This window comes from Pseudophryne corroboree, chromosome 11 (assembly GCF_028390025.1).
Source record: "Pseudophryne corroboree isolate aPseCor3 chromosome 11, aPseCor3.hap2, whole genome shotgun sequence".
Classification (NCBI taxonomy): Eukaryota; Metazoa; Chordata; class Amphibia; order Anura; family Myobatrachidae; genus Pseudophryne; species Pseudophryne corroboree.
In genome coordinates, this window is record NC_086454.1 from 249,946,134 (window position 1) to 249,961,192 (window position 15,059).

Consider the following 15,059-nt stretch of genomic DNA (forward strand, 5'->3'; position numbering starts at 1 on the left):
TGAGCAACGAATCTCTGAACCTGATAAAAACTTGCAATGTTCTCCCCGTCGGGCAATCGAACCCTGGTCTCCCGCGTGATAGGCGGGGATACTCACCACTATACTAACGAGGACTAACTTCTTGAATCTGCAGGCAAAATTGGAGCTGAAAATACACCCAGATACATGTCAGGGTGAGGTCTCGAGATGCGTCTGTGTCATTGGCCACAGAGATTATGTGCTACATGTTATCAAGCTAACATAAAACCCTAAATAAGAAGCAGATAAACAGATTTATTTTTGTCTCAGCTGAAACAAAGACTACAATACCACTTTGCAAAAAAGATAGTTATTTCAATTAAAAACCTTTTTCTGTTATCCTCTACTGGTCGGTCATGGCCAGGAAGCTTACATGATATCGGTCTATCTATCTCACTTACTATACAGTTACTCCCTTTGAAAGTAGGGGATGCAAGTCCATTTTAGCCTGCAATTCATAGGAAAAGACACTTCTCTCTCAGTCTATACTCTGTAGGCATACAATAGTTTCAGCTTTGCTACATTGATGTGATGTCATAATCAGGTTTAGCTCACAAGAGACTTGTCCACTACATAGCTGTCTCCTGTGTTACAGCATGAGCCAATTGTAAGAGGATGATATGCAAATATTGTAATGCACAAAAACAGTACATGCCATGCTAGATAAAAGCAAGGGGTGATACCCAAACTAAAAACGAGGCTATGCAATTGGTGTTTCTGGTTCTTTCTTATGCTCTCAAAATCAAGTGGTATATTTTTCACACTACAATTGGATTCGGACTTTGATTCTCCATAACCTTGAGCAACGAATCTCTGAACCTGATAAAAACTTGCAATGTTCTCCCCGTCGGGGAATCGAACCCCGGTCTCCCGCGTGACAGGCGGGGATACTCACCACTATACTAACGAGGACTAACTTCTTGGATCCGCAGGCAAAATTGGAGCTGAAAATACACCCAGAAACATGTCAGGGTGAGGTCTCGAGATGCGTCTGTGTCATTGGCCACAGAGATTATGTGCTACATGTTATCAAGCTAACATAAAACCCTAAATAAGAAGCAGATAAAAAGATTTATTTTTGTCTCAGCTGAAACAAAGACTACAATACCACTTTGCAAAAAAGATAGTTATTTCAATTAAAAACCTTTTTCTGTTATCCTCTACTGGTCGGTCATGGCCAGGAAGCTTACATGATATCGGTCTATCTATCTCACTTACTATACAGTTACTCCCTTTGAAAGTAGGGGATGCAAGTCCATTTTAGCCTGCAATTCATAGGAAAAGACACTTCTCTCTCAGTCTATACTCTGTAGGCATACAATAGTTTCAGCTTTGCTACATTGATGTGATGTCATAATCAGGTTTAGCTCACAAGAGACTTGTCCACTACATAGCTGTCTCCTGTGTTACAGCATGAGCCAATTGTAAGAGGATGATATGCAAATATTGTAATGCACAAAAACAGTACATGCCATGCTAGATAAAAGCAAGGGTGATACCCAAACTAAAAACGAGGCTATGCAATTGGTGTTTCTTTCTTATGCTCTCAAAATCAAGTGGTATATTTTTCACACTACAATTGGATTCGGACTTTGATTCTCCATAACCTTGAGCAACGAATCTCTGAACCTGATAAAAACTTGCAATGTTCTCCCCGTCGGGGAATCGAACCCCGGTCTCCCGCGTGACAGGCGGGGATACTCACCACTATACTAACGAGGACTAACTTCTTGGATCTGCAGGCAAAATTGGAGCTGAAAATACACCCAGAAACATGTCAGGGTGAGGTCTCGAGATGCGTCTGTGTCATTGGCCACAGAGATTATGTGCTACATGTTATCAAGCTAACATAAAACCCTAAATAAGAAGCAGATAAAAAGATTTATTTTTGTCTCAGCTGAAACAAAGACTACAATACCACTTTGCAAAAAAGATAGTTATTTCAATTAAAAACCTTTTTCTGTTATCCTCTACTGGTCGGTCATGGCCAGGAAGCTTACATGATATCGGTCTATCTATCTCACTTACTATACAGTTACTCCCTTTGAAAGTAGGGGATGCAAGTCCATTTTAGCCTGCAATTCATAGGAAAAGACACTTCTCTCTCAGTCTATAGGCATACAATAGTTTCAGCTTTGCTACATTGATGTGATGTCATAATCAGGTTTAGCTCACAAGAGACTTGTCCACTACATAGCTGTCTCCTGTGTTACAGCATGAGCCAATTGTAAGAGGATGATATGCAAATATTGTAATGCACAAAAACAGTACATGCCATGCTAGATAAAAGCAAGGGGTGATACCCAAACTAAAAATGAGGCTATGCAATTGGTGTTTCTGGTTCTTTCTTATGCTCTCAAAATCAAGTGGTATATTTTTCACGCTACAATTGGATTCGGACTTTGATTCTCCATAACCTTGAGCAACGAATCTCTGAACCTGATAAAAACTTGCAATGTTCTCCCCGTCGGGCAATCGAACCCTGGTCTCCCGCGTGATAGGCGGGGATACTCACCACTATACTAACGAGGACTAACTTCTTGAATCTGCAGGCAAAATTGGAGCTGAAAATACACCCAGATACATGTCAGGGTGAGGTCTCGAGATGCGTCTGTGTCATTGGCCACAGAGATTATGTGCTACATGTTATCAAGCTAACATAAAACCCTAAATAAGAAGCAGATAAACAGATTTATTTTTGTCTCAGCTGAAACAAAGACTACAATACCACTTTGCAAAAAAGATAGTTATTTCAATTAAAAACCTTTTTCTGTTATCCTCTACTGGTCGGTCATGGCCAGGAAGCTTACATGATATCGGTCTATCTATCTCACTTACTATACAGTTACTCCCTTTGAAAGTAGGGGATGCAAGTCCATTTTAGCCTGCAATTCATAGGAAAAGACACTTCTCTCTCAGTCTATACTCTGTAGGCATACAATAGTTTCAGCTTTGCTACATTGATGTGATGTCATAATCAGGTTTAGCTCACAAGAGACTTGTCCACTACATAGCTGTCTCCTGTGTTACAGCATGAGCCAATTGTAAGAGGATGATATGCAAATATTGTAATGCACAAAAACAGTACATGCCATGCTAGATAAAAGCAAGGGGTGATACCCAAACTAAAAACGAGGCTATGCAATTGGTGTTTCTGGTTCTTTCTTATGCTCTCAAAATCAAGTGGTATATTTTTCACACTACAATTGGATTCGGACTTTGATTCTCCATAACCTTGAGCAACGAATCTCTGAACCTGATAAAAACTTGCAATGTTCTCCCCGTCGGGGAATCGAACCCCGGTCTCCCGCGTGACAGGCGGGGATACTCACCACTATACTAACGAGGACTAACTTCTTGGATCTGCAGGCAAAATTGGAGCTGAAAATACACCCAGAAACATGTCAGGGTGAGGTCTCGAGATGCGTCTGTGTCATTGGCCACAGAGATTATGTGCTACATGTTATCAAGCTAACATAAAACCCTAAATAAGAAGCAGATAAAAAGATTTATTTTTGTCTCAGCTGAAACAAAGACTACAATACCACTTTGCAAAAAAGATAGTTATTTCAATTAAAAACCTTTTTCTGTTATCCTCTACTGGTCGGTCATGGCCAGGAAGCTTACATGATATCGGTCTATCTATCTCACTTACTATACAGTTACTCCCTTTGAAAGTAGGGGATGCAAGTCCATTTTAGCCTGCAATTCATAGGAAAAGACACTTCTCTCTCAGTCTATACTCTGTAGGCATACAATAGTTTCAGCTTTGCTACATTGATGTGATGTCATAATCAGGTTTAGCTCACAAGAGACTTGTCCACTACATAGCTGTCTCCTGTGTTACAGCATGAGCCAATTGTAAGAGGATGATATGCAAATATTGTAATGCACAAAAACAGTACATGCCATGCTAGATAAAAGCAAGGGTGATACCCAAACTAAAAACGAGGCTATGCAATTGGTGTTTCTTTCTTATGCTCTCAAAATCAAGTGGTATATTTTTCACACTACAATTGGATTCGGACTTTGATTCTCCATAACCTTGAGCAACGAATCTCTGAACCTGATAAAAACTTGCAATGTTCTCCCCGTCGGGGAATCGAACCCCGGTCTCCCGCGTGACAGGCGGGGATACTCACCACTATACTAACGAGGACTAACTTCTTGGATCTGCAGGCAAAATTGGAGCTGAAAATACACCCAGAAACATGTCAGGGTGAGGTCTCGAGATGCGTCTGTGTCATTGGCCACAGAGATTATGTGCTACATGTTATCAAGCTAACATAAAACCCTAAATAAGAAGCAGATAAAAAGATTTATTTTTGTCTCAGCTGAAACAAAGACTACAATACCACTTTGCAAAAAAGATAGTTATTTCAATTAAAAACCTTTTTCTGTTATCCTCTACTGGTCGGTCATGGCCAGGAAGCTTACATGATATCGGTCTATCTATCTCACTTACTATACAGTTACTCCCTTTGAAAGTAGGGGATGCAAGTCCATTTTAGCCTGCAATTCATAGGAAAAGACACTTCTCTCTCAGTCTATACTCTGTAGGCATACAATAGTTTCAGCTTTGCTACATTGATGTGATGTCATAATCAGATTTAGCTCACAAGAGACTTGTCCACTACATAGCTGTCTCCTGTGTTACAGCACGAGCCAATTGTAAGAGGATGATATGCAAATATTGTAATGCACAAAAACAGTACATGCCATGCTAGATAAAAGCAAGGGGTGATACCCAAACTAAAAACGAGGCTATGCAATTGGTGTTTCTGGTTCTTTCTTATGCTCTCAAAATCAAGTGGTATATTTTTCACGCTACAATTGGATTCGGACTTTGATTCTCCATAACCTTGAGCAACGAATCTCTGAACCTGATAAAAACTTGCAATGTTCTCCCCGTCTGGGAATCGAACCCCGGTCTCCCGCGTGACAGGCGGGGATACTCACCACTATACTAACAAGGACTAACTTCTTGAATCTGCAGGCAAAATTGGAGCTGAAAATACACCCAGAAACATGTCAGGGTGAGGTCTCGAGATGCGTCTGTGTCATTGGCCACAGAGATTATGTGCTACATGTTATCAAGCTAACATAAAACCCTAAATAAGAAGCAGATAAACAGATTTATTTTTGTCTCAGCTGAAACAAAGACTAAAATACCACTTTGCAAAAAAGATAGTCATTTCAATTAAAAACCTTTTTCTGTTATCCTCTACTGGTCGGTCATGGCCAGGAAGCTTACATGATATCGGTCTATCTATCTCACTTACTATCCAGTTACTCCCTTTGAAAGTAGGGGATGCAAGTCCATTTTAGCCTGCAATTCATAGGAAAAGACACTTCTCTCTCAGTCTATACTCTGTAGGCATACAATAGTTTCAGCTTTGCTACATTGATGTGATGTCATAATCAGGTTTAGCTCACAAGAGACTTGTCCACTACATAGCTGTCTCCTCTGTTACAGCATGAGCCAATTGTAAGAGGATGATATGCAAATATTGTAATGCACAAAAACAGTACATGCCATGCTAGATAAAAGCAAGGGGTGATACCCAAACTAAAAACGAGGCTATGCAATTGGTGTTTCTGGTTCTTTCTTATGCTCTCAAAATCAAGTGGTATATTTTTCACGCTACAATTGGATTCGGACTTTGATTCTCCATAACCTTGAGCAACGAATCTCTGAACCTGATAAAAACTTGCAATGTTCTCCCCGTTGGGGAATCGAACCCCAGTCTCCCGCGTGACAGGCGGGGATACTCACCACTATACTAACTTCTTGAATCTGCAGGCAAAATTGGAGCTGAAAATACACCCAGAAACATGTCAGGGTGAGGTCTCGAGATGCGTCTGTGTCATTGGCCACAGAGATTATGTGCTACATGTTATCAAGCTAACATAAAACCCTAAATAAGAAGCAGATAAAAAGATTTATTTTTGTCTCAGCTGAAACAAAGACTACAATACCACTTTGCAAAAAAGATAGTCATTTCAATTAAAAACCTTTTTCTGTTATCCTCTACTGGTCGGTCATGGCCAGGAAGCTTACATGATATCGGTCTTTCTATCTCACTTACTATACAGTTACTCCCTTTGAAAGTAGGGGATGCAAGTCCATTTTAGCCTGCAATTCATAGGAAAAGACACTTCTCTCTCAGTCTATACTCTGTAGGCATACAATAGTTTCAGCTTTGCTACATTGATGTGATGTCATAATCAGGTTTAGCTCACAAGAGACTTGTCCACTACATAGCTGTCTCCTGTGTTACAGCATGAGCCAATTGTAAGAGGATGATATGCAAATATTGTAATGCACAAAAACAGTACATGCCATGCTAGATAAAAGCAAGGGGTGATACCCAAACTAAAAACGAGGCTATGCAATTGGTGTTTCTGGTTCTTTCTTATGCTCTCAAAATCAAGTGGTATATTTTTCACACTACAATTGGATTCGGACTTTGATTCTCCATAACCTTGAGCAACGAATCTCTGAACCTGATAAAAACTTGCAATGTTCTCCCCGTCGGGGAATCGAACCCCGGTCTCCCGCGTGACAGGCGGGGATACTCACCACTATACTAACGAGGACTAACTTCTTGGATCTGCAGGCAAAATTGGAGCTGAAAATACACCCAGAAACATGTCAGGGTGAGGTCTCGAGATGCGTCTGTGTCATTGGCCACAGAGATTATGTGCTACATGTTATCAAGCTAACATAAAACCCTAAATAAGAAGCAGATAAAAAGATTTATTTTTGTCTCAGCTGAAACAAAGACTACAATACCACTTTGCAAAAAAGATAGTTATTTCAATTAAAAACCTTTTTCTGTTATCCTCTACTGGTCGGTCATGGCCAGGAAGCTTACATGATATCGGTCTATCTATCTCACTTACTATACAGTTACTCCCTTTGAAAGTAGGGGATGCAAGTCCATTTTAGCCTGCAATTCATAGGAAAAGACACTTCTCTCTCAGTCTATAGGCATACAATAGTTTCAGCTTTGCTACATTGATGTGATGTCATAATCAGGTTTAGCTCACAAGAGACTTGTCCACTACATAGCTGTCTCCTGTGTTACAGCATGAGCCAATTGTAAGAGGATGATATGCAAATATTGTAATGCACAAAAACAGTACATGCCATGCTAGATAAAAGCAAGGGGTGATACCCAAACTAAAAATGAGGCTATGCAATTGGTGTTTCTGGTTCTTTCTTATGCTCTCAAAATCAAGTGGTATATTTTTCACGCTACAATTGGATTCGGACTTTGATTCTCCATAACCTTGAGCAACGAATCTCTGAACCTGATAAAAACTTGCAATGTTCTCCCCGTCGGGGAATCGAACCCCGGTCTCCCGCGTGACAGGCGGGGATACTCACCACTATACTAACGAGGACTAACTTCTTGAATCTGCAGGCAAAATTGGAGCTGAAAATACACCCAGAAACATGTCAGGGTGAGGTCTCGAGATGCGTCTGTGTCATTGGCCACAGAGATTATGTGCTACATGTTATCAAGCTAACATAAAACCCTAAATAAGAAGCAGATAAAAAGATTTATTTTTGTCTCAGCTGAAACAAAGACTACAATACCACTTTGCAAAAAAGATAGTCATTTCAATTAAAAACCTTTTTCTGTTATCCTCTACTGGTCGGTCATGGCCAGGAAGCTTACATGATATCGGTCTATCTATCTCACTTACTATACAGTTACTCCCTTTGAAAGTAGGGGATGCAAGTCCATTTTAGCCTGCAATTCATAGGAAAAGACACTTCTCTCTCAGTCTATACTCTGTAGGCATACAATAGTTTCAGCTTTGCTACATTGATGTGATGTCATAATCAGATTTAGCTCACAAGAGACTTGTCCACTACATAGCTGTCTCCTGTGTTACAGCACGAGCCAATTGTAAGAGGATGATATGCAAATATTGTAATGCACAAAAACAGTACATGCCATGCTAGATAAAAGCAAGGGGTGATACCCAAACTAAAAACGAGGCTATGCAATTGGTGTTTCTGGTTCTTTCTTATGCTCTCAAAATCAAGTGGTATATTTTTCACGCTACAATTGGATTCGGACTTTGATTCTCCATAACCTTGAGCAACGAATCTCTGAACCTGATAAAAACTTGCAATGTTCTCCCCGTCGGGGAATCGAACCCCAGTCTCCCGCGTGACAGGTGGGGATACTCACCACTATACTAACGAGGACTAACTTCTTGAATCTGCAGGCAAAATTGGAGCTGAAAATACACCCAGAAACATGTCAGGGTGAGGTCTCGAGATGCGTCTGTGTCATTGGCCACAGAGATTATGTGCTACATGTTATCAAGCTAACATAAAACCCTAAATAAGAAGCAGATAAAAAGATTTATTTTTGTCTCAGCTGAAACAAAGACTACAATACCACTTTGCAAAAAAGATAGTCATTTCAATTAAAAACCTTTTTCTGTTATCCTCTACTGGTCGGTCATGGCCAGGAAGCTTACATGATATCGGTCTTTCTATCTCACTTACTATACAGTTACTCCCTTTGAAAGTAGGGGATGCAAGTCCATTTTAGCCTGCAATTCATAGGAAAAGACACTTCTCTCTCAGTCTATACTCTGTAGGCATACAATAGTTTCAGCTTTGCTACATTGATGTGATGTCATAATCAGGTTTAGCTCACAAGAGACTTGTCCACTACATAGCTGTCTCCTCTGTTACAGCATGAGCCAATTGTAAGAGGATGATATGCAAATATTGTAATGCACAAAAACAGTACATGCCATGCTAGATAAAAGCAAGGGGTGATACCCAAACTAAAAACGAGGCTATGCAATTGGTGTTTCTGGTTCTTTCTTATGCTCTCAAAATCAAGTGGTATATTTTTCACGCTACAATTGGATTCGGACTTTGATTCTCCATAACCTTGAGCAACGAATCTCTGAACCTGATAAAAACTTGCAATGTTCTCCCCGTCGGGGAATCGAACCCCAGTCTCCCGCGTGACAGGCGGGGATACTCACCACTATACTAACGAGGACTAACTTCTTGAATCTGCAGGCAAAATTGGAGCTGAAAATACACCCAGAAACATGTCAGGGTGAGGTCTCGAGATGCGTCTGTGTCATTGGCCACAGAGATTATGTGCTACATGTTATCAAGCTAACATAAAACCCTAAATAAGAAGCAGATAAAAAGATTTATTTTTGTCTCAGCTGAAACAAAGACTACAATACCACTTTGCAAAAAAGATAGTCATTTCAATTAAAAACCTTTTTCTGTTATCCTCTACTGGTCGGTCATGGCCAGGAAGCTTACATGATATCGGTCTTTCTATCTCACTTACTATACAGTTACTCCCTTTGAAAGTAGGGGATGCAAGTCCATTTTAGCCTGCAATTCATAGGAAAAGACACTTCTCTCTCAGTCTATACTCTGTAGGCATACAATAGTTTCAGCTTTGCTACATTGATGTGATGTCATAATCAGGTTTAGCTCACAAGAGACTTGTCCACTACATAGCTGTCTCCTGTGTTACAGCATGAGCCAATTGTAAGAGGATGATATGCAAATATTGTAATGCACAAAAACAGTACATGCCATGCTAGATAAAAGCAAGGGGTGATACCCAAACTAAAAACGAGGCTATGCAATTGGTGTTTCTGGTTCTTTCTTATGCTCTCAAAATCAAGTGGTATATTTTTCACACTACAATTGGATTCGGACTTTGATTCTCCATAACCTTGAGCAACGAATCTCTGAACCTGATAAAAACTTGCAATGTTCTCCCCGTCGGGGAATCAAACCCCGGTCTCCCGCATGACAGGCGGGGATACTCACCACTATACTAACGAGGACTAACTTCTTGAATCTGCAGGCAAAATTGGAGCTGAAAATACACCCAGAAACATGTCAGGGTGAGGTCTCGAGATGCGTCTGTGTCATTGGCCACAGAGATTATGTGCTACATGTTATCAAGCTAACATAAAACCCTAAATAAGAAGCAGATAAAAAGATTTATTTTTGTCTCAGCTGAAACAAAGACTACAATACCACTTTGCAAAAAAGATAGTCATTTCAATTAAAAACCTTTTTCTGTTATCCTCTACTGGTCGGTCATGGCCAGGAAGCTTACATGATATCGGTCTATCTATCTCACTTACTATACAGTTACTCCCTTTGAAAGTAGGGGATGCAAGTCCATTTTAGCCTGCAATTCATAGGAAAAGACACTTCTCTCTCAGTCTATACTCTGTAGGCATACAATAGTTTCAGCTTTGCTACATTGATGTGATGTCATAATCAGATTTAGCTCACAAGAGACTTGTCCACTACATAGCTGTCTCCTGTGTTACAGCACGAGCCAATTGTAAGAGGATGATATGCAAATATTGTAATGCACAAAAACAGTACATGCCATGCTAGATAAAAGCAAGGGGTGATACCCAAACTAAAAACGAGGCTATGCAATTGGTGTTTCTGGTTCTTTCTTATGCTCTCAAAATCAAGTGGTATATTTTTCACGCTACAATTGGATTCGGACTTTGATTCTCCATAACCTTGAGCAACGAATCTCTGAACCTGATAAAAACTTGCAATGTTCTCCCCGTCTGGGAATCGAACCCCGGTCTCCCGCGTGACAGGTGGGGATACTCACCATTATACTAACAAGGACTAACTTCTTGAATCTGCAGGCAAAATTGGAGCTGAAAATACACCCAGAAACATGTCAGGGTGAGGTCTCGAGATGCGTCTGTGTCATTGGCCACAGAGATTATGTGCTACATGTTATCAAGCTAACATAAAACCCTAAATAAGAAGCAGATAAACAGATTTATTTTTGTCTCAGCTGAAACAAAGACTACAATACCACTTTGCAAAAAAGATAGTCATTTCAATTAAAAACCTTTTTCTGTTATCCTCTACTGGTCGGTCATGGCCAGGAAGCTTACATGATATCGGTCTATCTATCTCACTTACTATCCAGTTACTCCCTTTGAAAGTAGGGGATGCAAGTCCATTTTAGCCTGCAATTCATAGGAAAAGACACTTCTCTCTCAGTCTATACTCTGTAGGCATACAATAGTTTCAGCTTTGCTACATTGATGTGATGTCATAATCAGGTTTAGCTCACAAGAGACTTGTCCACTACATAGCTGTCTCCTGTGTTACAGCATGAGCCAATTGTAAGAGGATGATATGCAAATATTGTAATGCACAAAAACAGTACATGCCATGCTAGATAAAAGCAAGGGGTGATACCCAAACTAAAAATGAGGCTATGCAATTGGTGTTTCTGGTTCTTTCTTATGCTCTCAAAATCAAGTGGTATATTTTTCACGCTACAATTGGATTCGGACTTTGATTCTCCATAACCTTGAGCAACGAATCTCTGAACCTGATAAAAACTTGCAATGTTCTCCCCGTCGGGGAATCGAACCCCGGTCTCCCGCGTGACAGGTGGGGATACTCACCACTATACTAACGAGGACTAACTTCTTGAATCTGCAGGCAAAATTGGAGCTGAAAATACACCCAGAAACATGTCAGGGTGAGGTCTCGAGATGCGTCTGTGTCATTGGCCACAGAGATTATGTGCTACATGTTATCAAGCTAACATAAAACCCTAAATAAGAAGCAGATAAACAGATTTATTTTTGTCTCAGCTGAAACAAAGACTACAATACCACTTTGCAAAAAAGATAGTCATTTCAATTAAAAACCTTTTTCTGTTATCCTCTACTGGTCGGTCATGGCCAGGAAGCTTACATGATATCGGTCTATCTATCTCACTTACTATCCAGTTACTCCCTTTGAAAGTAGGGGTGCAAGTCCATTTTAGCCTGCAATTCATAGGAAAAGACACTTCTCTCTCAGTCTATACTCTGTAGGCATACAATAGTTTCAGCTTTGCTACATTGATGTGATGTCATAATCAGGTTTAGCTCACAAGAGACTTGTCCACTACATAGCTGTCTCCTCTGTTACAGCATGAGCCAATTGTAAGAGGATGATATGCAAATATTGTAATGCACAAAAACAGTACATGCCATGCTAGATAAAAGCAAGGGGTGATACCCAAACTAAAAACGAGGCTATGCAATTGGTGTTTCTGGTTCTTTCTTATGCTCTCAAAATCAAGTGGTATATTTTTCACGCTACAATTGGATTCGGACTTTGATTCTCCATAACCTTGAGCAACGAATCTCTGAACCTGATAAAAACTTGCAATGTTCTCCCCGTCGGGGAATCGAACCCCAGTCTCCCGCGTGACAGGCGGGGATACTCACCACTATACTAACGAGGACTAACTTCTTGAATCTGCAGGCAAAATTGGAGCTGAAAATACACCCAGAAACATGTCAGGGTGAGGTCTCGAGATGCGTCTGTGTCATTGGCCACAGAGATTATGTGCTACATGTTATCAAGCTAACATAAAACCCTAAATAAGAAGCAGATAAAAAGATTTATTTTTGTCTCAGCTGAAACAAAGACTACAATACCACTTTGCAAAAAAGATAGTCATTTCAATTAAAAACCTTTTTCTGTTATCCTCTACTGGTCGGTCATGGCCAGGAAGCTTACATGATATCGGTCTTTCTATCTCACTTACTATACAGTTACTCCCTTTGAAAGTAGGGGATGCAAGTCCATTTTAGCCTGCAATTCATAGGAAAAGACACTTCTCTCTCAGTCTATACTCTGTAGGCATACAATAGTTTCAGCTTTGCTACATTGATGTGATGTCATAATCAGGTTTAGCTCACAAGAGACTTGTCCACTACATAGCTGTCTCCTGTGTTACAGCATGAGCCAATTGTAAGAGGATGATATGCAAATATTGTAATGCACAAAAACAGTACATGCCATGCTAGATAAAAGCAAGGGGTGATACCCAAACTAAAAACGAGGCTATGCAATTGGTGTTTCTGGTTCTTTCTTATGCTCTCAAAATCAAGTGGTATATTTTTCACACTACAATTGGATTCGGACTTTGATTCTCCATAACCTTGAGCAACGAATCTCTGAACCTGATAAAAACTTGCAATGTTGTCCCCGTCGGGGAATCAAACCCCGGTCTCCCGCATGACAGGCGGGGATACTCACCATTATACTAACAAGGACTAACTTCTTGAATCTGCAGGCAAAATTGGAGCTGAAAATACACCCAGAAACATGTCAGGGTGAGGTCTCGAGATGCGTCTGTGTCATTGGCCACAGAGATTATGTGCTACATGTTATCAAGCTAACATAAAACCCTAAATAAGAAGCAGATAAACAGATTTATTTTTGTCTCAGCTGAAACAAAGACTACAATACCACTTTGCAAAAAAGATAGTCATTTCAATTAAAAACCTTTTTCTGTTATCCTCTACTGGTCGGTCATGGCCAGGAAGCTTACATGATATCGGTCTATCTATCTCACTTACTATCCAGTTACTCCCTTTGAAAGTAGGGGATGCAAGTCCATTTTAGCCTGCAATTCATAGGAAAAGACACTTCTCTCTCAGTCTATACTCTGTAGGCATACAATAGTTTCAGCTTTGCTACATTGATGTGATGTCATAATCAGGTTTAGCTCACAAGAGACTTGTCCACTACATAGCTGTCTCCTCTGTTACAGCATGAGCCAATTGTAAGAGGATGATATGCAAATATTGTAATGCACAAAAACAGTACATGCCATGCTAGATAAAAGCAAGGGGTGATACCCAAACTAAAAACGAGGCTATGCAATTGGTGTTTCTGGTTCTTTCTTATGCTCTCAAAATCAAGTGGTATATTTTTCACACTACAATTGGATTCGGACTTTGATTCTCCATAACCTTGAGCAACGAATCTCTGAACCTGATAAAAACTTGCAATGTTCTCCCCGTCGGGGAATCGAACCCCGGTCTCCCGCGTGACAGGCGGGGATACTCACCACTATACTAACGAGGACTAACTTCTTGGATCTGCAGGCAAAATTGGAGCTGAAAATACACCCAGAAACATGTCAGGGTGAGGTCTCGAGATGCGTCTGTGTCATTGGCCACAGAGATTATGTGCTACATGTTATCAAGCTAACATAAAACCCTAAATAAGAAGCAGATAAAAAGATTTATTTTTGTCTCAGCTGAAACAAAGACTACAATACCACTTTGCAAAAAAGATAGTTATTTCAATTAAAAACCTTTTTCTGTTATCCTCTACTGGTCGGTCATGGCCAGGAAGCTTACATGATATCGGTCTATCTATCTCACTTACTATACAGTTACTCCCTTTGAAAGTAGGGGATGCAAGTCCATTTTAGCCTGCAATTCATAGGAAAAGACACTTCTCTCTCAGTCTATACTCTGTAGGCATACAATAGTTTCAGCTTTGCTACATTGATGTGATGTCATAATCAGATTTAGCTCACAAGAGACTTGTCCACTACATAGCTGTCTCCTGTGTTACAGCACGAGCCAATTGTAAGAGGATGATATGCAAATATTGTAATGCACAAAAACAGTACATGCCATGCTAGATAAAAGCAAGGGGTGATACCCAAACTAAAAACGAGGCTATGCAATTGGTGTTTCTGGTTCTTTCTTATGCTCTCAAAATCAAGTGGTATATTTTTCACGCTACAATTGGATTCGGACTTTGATTCTCCATAACCTTGAGCAACGAATCTCTGAACCTGATAAAAACTTGCAATGTTCTCCCCGTCGGGGAATCGAACCCCGGTCTCCCGCGTGACAGGCGGGGATACTCACCACTATACTAACGAGGACTAACTTGGTGAATCTGCAGGCAAAATTGGAGCTGAAAATACACCCAAAAACATGTCAGGGTGAGGTCTCGAGATGCGTCTGTGTCATTGGCCACAGAGATTATGTGCTACATGTTATCAAGCTAACATAAAACCCTAAATAAGAAGCAGATAAAAAGATTTATTTTTGTCTCAGCTGAAACAAAGACTACAATACCACTTTGCAAAAAAGATAGTCATTTCAATTAAAAACCTTTTTCTGTTATCCTCTACTGGTCGGTCATGGCCAGGAAGCTTACA

At 40.2% G+C, this 15,059-nt stretch overlaps 11 non-coding genes across 11 annotated transcripts; all 11 read right to left on the bottom strand.

Moving 5' to 3' along the window:
• Positions 1–858: 858 nt before the first annotated feature.
• Positions 859–930, bottom strand: TRNAD-GUC (transfer RNA aspartic acid (anticodon GUC)). Its single transcript has one exon. It is a non-coding gene; the product is annotated as a tRNA-Asp (tRNA).
• Positions 931–1,668: 738 nt separating this feature from the next.
• On the bottom strand, positions 1,669–1,740 carry TRNAD-GUC (transfer RNA aspartic acid (anticodon GUC)). The gene has a single exon. It is a non-coding gene; the product is annotated as a tRNA-Asp (tRNA).
• A 1,555-nt stretch (positions 1,741–3,295) lies between these two features.
• Positions 3,296–3,367, bottom strand: TRNAD-GUC (transfer RNA aspartic acid (anticodon GUC)). The gene has a single exon. It is a non-coding gene; the product is annotated as a tRNA-Asp (tRNA).
• Positions 3,368–4,105: 738 nt separating this feature from the next.
• Positions 4,106–4,177, bottom strand: TRNAD-GUC (transfer RNA aspartic acid (anticodon GUC)). The gene has a single exon. It is a non-coding gene; the product is annotated as a tRNA-Asp (tRNA).
• Positions 4,178–6,546: 2,369 nt separating this feature from the next.
• Positions 6,547–6,618, bottom strand: TRNAD-GUC (transfer RNA aspartic acid (anticodon GUC)). The gene has a single exon. It is a non-coding gene; the product is annotated as a tRNA-Asp (tRNA).
• A 738-nt stretch (positions 6,619–7,356) lies between these two features.
• On the bottom strand, positions 7,357–7,428 carry TRNAD-GUC (transfer RNA aspartic acid (anticodon GUC)). Its single transcript has one exon. It is a non-coding gene; the product is annotated as a tRNA-Asp (tRNA).
• A 1,562-nt stretch (positions 7,429–8,990) lies between these two features.
• Positions 8,991–9,062, bottom strand: TRNAD-GUC (transfer RNA aspartic acid (anticodon GUC)). Its single transcript has one exon. It is a non-coding gene; the product is annotated as a tRNA-Asp (tRNA).
• Positions 9,063–9,807: 745 nt separating this feature from the next.
• On the bottom strand, positions 9,808–9,879 carry TRNAD-GUC (transfer RNA aspartic acid (anticodon GUC)). The gene has a single exon. It is a non-coding gene; the product is annotated as a tRNA-Asp (tRNA).
• A 1,562-nt stretch (positions 9,880–11,441) lies between these two features.
• TRNAD-GUC (transfer RNA aspartic acid (anticodon GUC)) lies at positions 11,442–11,513 on the bottom strand. Its single transcript has one exon. It is a non-coding gene; the product is annotated as a tRNA-Asp (tRNA).
• Positions 11,514–12,257: 744 nt separating this feature from the next.
• TRNAD-GUC (transfer RNA aspartic acid (anticodon GUC)) lies at positions 12,258–12,329 on the bottom strand. The gene has a single exon. It is a non-coding gene; the product is annotated as a tRNA-Asp (tRNA).
• Positions 12,330–13,891: 1,562 nt separating this feature from the next.
• TRNAD-GUC (transfer RNA aspartic acid (anticodon GUC)) lies at positions 13,892–13,963 on the bottom strand. Its single transcript has one exon. It is a non-coding gene; the product is annotated as a tRNA-Asp (tRNA).
• Between the last annotated feature and the right edge of the window lie 1,096 nt (positions 13,964–15,059).